Source organism: Palaemon carinicauda, chromosome 4 (genome assembly GCF_036898095.1).
Source record: "Palaemon carinicauda isolate YSFRI2023 chromosome 4, ASM3689809v2, whole genome shotgun sequence".
Lineage (NCBI taxonomy): Eukaryota > Metazoa > Arthropoda > Malacostraca > Decapoda > Palaemonidae > Palaemon > Palaemon carinicauda.
In genome coordinates this window covers 156,463,554-156,469,290 of record NC_090728.1, presented here as the reverse complement: position 1 = coordinate 156,469,290, position 5,737 = coordinate 156,463,554, and the positions used below count along the sequence as shown (strand labels likewise).

At 31.9% G+C, this 5,737-nt stretch overlaps 1 protein-coding gene across 2 annotated transcripts in view; it reads right to left on the bottom strand.

The window, feature by feature from the left end:
- Positions 1–4,561: 4,561 nt before the first annotated feature.
- LOC137640113 (carboxylesterase 4A-like) overlaps positions 4,562–5,737 on the bottom strand; it is a 182,230-nt gene continuing 181,054 nt past the window's right edge. For both annotated transcript variants that reach the window (XM_068372586.1, XM_068372587.1), the window contains exon 14: positions 4,562–5,737. This exon is cut by the window's right edge and continues 1,441 nt beyond it. The gene's annotated coding sequence lies outside the window, so the exon portion shown is untranslated.

Below are 5,737 nucleotides of genomic sequence, written 5' to 3'. Positions count from 1 at the left end.
ATTCATGATCTAGATATTAATCTTGGCACCGTCGTTCAATTAATTCATTATGCATGTTGCATAAGATTTTTCATAACTCTGACCATCCTTTACATTCACATCTCCCTGGACAATTCTATCCTGTTTTTAATACTAGGCAGGCAGTTAATTCTAATAGCCAGGCCTTCTCCATTATGAGGCTCAATACTACACAGTATTCTCGAAGTTTTATTCCAGCTGTTACCAAGTCGTGGAATGATCTTCCTAATCGGGTAGTTGAATCAGTGGAACTTCAAAAGTTCAAAGTTGGAGCAAATGCTTTTATGTTGACCAGGCTGACATGAGTCTTTTTATATTATATATATGACATATCTGTTTTTGACGTTGTTAATAGTTTATATAGGACTTATATGTTTTGACATTGTTACTGTTTTGGAATGATTTATTGTTAACTTGTTCTCATCATTTATTTATTTCCTTATTTTCTTTCCTCATTGGGCGATTTTTCCCTATTGGAGTCCTTGGGCTTATAGCATTTTGCTTTTCCAAGTAGGGTTGTAGCTTGGCTAGTAATAACAATAATAATAATAATAATAATGATAGTAATAATAATAATAATAATAATAATAATAATAATAATAATAATAATAATGTACAATTTGCTTCCCTCATGACAACCAAGTTCGTTCTTTATCTCTCTCATATATATATATATATATATATATATATATATATATATATATATATATATAATTGAAAATGGAGAAACAACCCTATGAAGAAGACATGTGAGTTATATGGAAAAAAAATTGATTTTTGAATGACTTGTAATCCGGGATTATGACTGACGGAACGAGGCCTCTCCCCTTAAAGATCTTAATCCATCTTCTGTTTCAGGAATTCTCTAATCCACCCTGTACAGGTAAAATGACCGAAATCTTCAGATTTTCCCACGATATATTCTGTGTCTCACCCGCCACTTTCGTTTCCATTTCCATTTTTATAGTTTAGTTCTCAGTTTACCGGAATTATTTGTAATGACAGTTTTATGTACAATTTGCTTCCCTCATGACAACCAAGTTCGTTCTTTCTCTCTCTCTCTCTCTCTCTCTCTCTCTCTCTCTCTCTCTCTCTCTCTCTCTCTCTCTCTCTCTCTCTCTCTCATATATATATATATATATATATATATATATATATATATATATATATATATATATATATTTATATATATAATAGATATATACATTATGTGCATATATACACACACATGCATATCTTTGTATATATATATATATATATATATATATATATATATATATATATATATATATATATATATATAATATATATAATTGAAAATGGAGAAACAACCCTATGAAGAAGACATGTGGGTTTTATGGAAAAAAAATTATGTTTGAATGACTTGTAATCTGGGATTATGACTGACAGATTGAGGCCTCTCCCCTTTAAGACCTTAATCCATCTTCTGTTTCAGGAATTCTCTAATCCACCCTGTACAGGTAAAATGACCGAAATCTTCTGATTTTCCCACGATATATTCTGTCTCGCCCGCTCCTTTCGTTTGGTGTGACTACAGGCTTATAAACATGTAATTTACTCATTTAACACACACACCCGGTACTATCAGGTTTATTACGCTCCATAAAGTATCTTATTTTATTGAAATGATATTAACCATGAATCAAACTAAATAAAGTAACATGGAAGAACGCAATAGAATATTATCCTTATTCATATGGCAATTCACTTCCCCAGAGCAATGCTTTTGCATTTCTTTCCTTAATGATTTGAATGTAGCCTAACATCAAAACCATTATATCTTTAAAGGGAAATTTGTTTCCATCGACACTATAGCGGTTACTTGAAGAATTTCAACGCACTTGTACATTTATCTTTATAATTGTCTATTTCAGTGTTTTGTTGAGGAATTAGAAACGTACTTGTGTTTTTTTATTTTAGCCTTTGGCCGGAATATAAGATAAAAGAATATCATTGTCTATACAAATGGGCCATCAAACTTACAGGCCTATCAATCTATAAAATGTCATAAGACGTCTTATAACTGTAAGTATGATGATTCGAATGCCTTTAGCAACCTCAAGCATATAAATTGATCATATACACAAATTTTAATGGCCGCTATATTGCTAATTTAAGTATATTTCATCGTACCTTTATGTTAGTTTGGGTACTCATGGCGTCTATGAAAGCCCAGTACTTTATCGGTATAAGGGAAAATAAAAGTCTAGGCTACTAATGGATCAGTTGTTTTCATTATGTTAGGCATAGAATATTTATATAATAAAAGATTAAAACAAACAGACTAGTATTGGATTTCAAGTACAGTATTAGTGACGCGAAAATGAGAAATGATAATTTTGTCTACCACTGTAACTCCACCACATTCTCTGAATGTAATAGACCAGTGACAAGTTTTTAAAGGCGCCAATAGAAGGCGTTAGGTCTTTGTTTATAGTAAAAGAAACATTTGAAGAACCAAGAAGTGATCACGTAGTCCCTAGTATATTCCGGCTACCAATATCCACCAATAGTATCTGTAATAAATGGTTTCCAAAGTACATGATATATTATGATGTAAGTGGTATGGATTTAATCTCCTTGTCTCGTTACGAGATATGGCTTTAGGTGGTTAAAGGCAATAATAGATGTGATAGTCACCTTTTCTCTGTTGGTGAACCATGGTAATTTTCATCATTATCGGGTAATTTGGCGATACTAAGAGCAATACAGTGTAAATCCTTGCTTTTTCATTAAACAGAGAGTATGCTTATATAACTAAGACTACCTTGACCTTAAAGAATGAATCTATTTTCAATAAAAACTATTTGAAGCATGATATGTACGAGTATATGTTCTCCCTGCTCCAAAAGCAATAATCTGAATTTCCAAAACTCCTAGCCATAGGTCGTGAGTAGCTCTCCTTAATTTGGAATGATATTCAATAAAGAGAAATTCAGTCATTTTATATTTAGAAAATCAATAAGCGTAATATAAGTACAGGGGCAAAGAAAGATGATAGGGATTTCGCAGTGAGCATTCTAAATACGCCAGGTGACCCTGCACTATCTAGAGAAAGTTGAATTTATATGGAATTACTATAAGAAAAGGAGAAAATTTTGTTATAATGGGAGGAAATATTTCAAAATATAAAATATCGTTGTCATGTAATATGCTAATACAACCGCGATTAAAAGTGATGATACATTTATAAGACTCATCTAATTGAAAATGGAAATAATGTAACAAGCAGAAAATTTTAGCTATTTCAGAAGGCAAAAGAAACGAAACAAGCACAGTCTAGTATGGAGGTAACACGCTGGCCTTTGCATTCGAATAGGTAGCAGATAGACTCCTGTCTTGGCCAGTGAGTCTAAGCTATTTACTGAGGAGGTAACTGCTGTGGCCTGGTACCAATGTTACCTGGCTGGCGGTTTGTTGGAGCATTGCTTCATGTGAAATTATAACTGAAACCTATAAATATTAACCATATAAATTTAACCACAGATTTGAATATTGGGCTTTCTTATGACTATTTCTTCCTTATGGAGAAAGATAATGACTTCTATAAATGGTTGGTGGTAGAAATGAAGAAGAAAGTTAACTGAATATGGATTTTATATTAGTAAGAGAAAAGAAATAGAAATTACAAAAGATGAAAAAATAAAAGGTTTTGCCTTCAAACTGGAAAGTGAAAGTAATAGAGCAAGAAATTGTTAATTGAAAGACCGAAACTTCCCTAAGGAGTTATTAAATATTAGAATAAAAGATCATTTTTAGTTACAATTCATTAGGAAGTAAAAATGGGAGAGTTCGCTGGTAATGGATCATGTTAAGGGAATTATTTTTAGATAAACATAAAAGTAATAATCACAGTTAATCCTTAATTATGCAGAGAAGATCGAAAGAAGAAAAGAGCTAGTTAAAATTCCAAGAAGAGAAGGAGAGTAAGAACCATAATAACGATAAAGAGCGTTGATGGAAAGTAAGATCGAGGTACTGGTGAAACCGAAAATCAGAACACTTAAATTTTTCTTTTACCATAATCAAAAACAAAAATAAGACAGGAAGCAGTTTTTATTACGTATGGATCTAAAAAATATCCAAAGATTCATAGAAAGTATATAATCCTGGCACAGTGTTTGTGAGAAAGGAGTTGACTTCATTTGTTTTCTTTCTGGAATAAAAGAATGATTAAAATTCATTGCAGTTTGATATATCTGTTTGACGTATAAGGCCAATAAATAAAACGGGCATCTTTATCTCCTTATTTTATTCACGGAACAGAGTTTCTTTACAAAAAGTAGGTACCACAGTGTTGTGGTTATCGTCTCAACTTTTAGTATATTATTTTCTACCTCAGAATCTAATATTGACAAACGTCATGTTAATGAGAATGGTGGAAACAATATTCTATATATATTTTTCATAATAATTCACATACATTCAAAACAGGCTCACTGACGTAAAATAACCAGAAGGGAAATGAAGGAGACTTAAACAAAAGTTACTCTAAAATGAGATCTGCAGCTATCTGAGAACATTTGTTGTTGTTGTTGTTTTTGTGAGATGATAGAGTGTTTATGTGCCCCTGGTTGTTCTAGTTATTGGGTTACAGATGTTTTCTTGTTTAGCTTGTGGTACAGAAGATTATATAAGATTTTGTCTGTGGAAGTGAGATACTGTGGTCTCGTTTCCATGAAGTGGATATATTTTATTCATGTTGGATAATATTGGACTGTTTGTTCGTTTCAGTTTATATTGAGTGATACAATAAAGGGAAGAACTTTTATTTAGACAAGGACACTGTCTTAGGCAATAAAGACAAAATATTTACTTGCAATGCCAGTCATTTCTTAATAAATTCCTTTTCTCGAATCATTATTATTAATATTTTTATTATTATTATTATTATTATTATTATTATTATTATTATTATTATTATTATTATTATTAATATAGTTATTATTTTGCTAGCGGACACATTTTATATTTTCCTTTTATCAACTACAAGTATTAGAAGTTTCATATGAAATTAGTCATGATTTGTATATTCCTTTTTTTTTTTTTGCTATCGATAAACAGGTTAAAATGTAATTTATACCAGATTTTTTTGTACGACATTTTACATGTTTTCTTAATAAAAAGTGTTGTTAGTTTTGTAGATGTTACTGTTGAAGGACACTATATGATTCAAAACATAATGAGCAGAAGCCTGTTGAAAATAATGGCTCAGTATTATGACAGCTAGTTATCATTATTATTTACATGTAATAACACCATCTGTAACTCAGCATCCTCATGCAGTGTATCTCGGTAGATAAAATTCCGTCCAAGAATTTGCAATGAATGAAGCATTACGAGAGTCTTGATGGCATATCTCCGTCACAGAAACTCAGAGTTACGACACACATGCACATACATAAACATGCTCTCTCGCACACTCGCACGCATACACAGTCATAATACTTCCCTTTATCTTTCCTTTGATATGGTCCACTCAGTTCCACAAGTGAAATATACTTCACACACTTCTTCATTTGATAAAGCATGAACATCATTACCAGACGCCAAGTCTAATGAAGTCAAAGAACTACAAAGAGGGTCCGGGATGTTTGTATGGTTTAGGGGGAAGGGGGTGCCTGTTGGTGGGTGATTGGGAGCTAGTAGGGATCCGGTAGTTTAGGATTTGGTTGGAGTAAGAATCTTTTACAGAGAC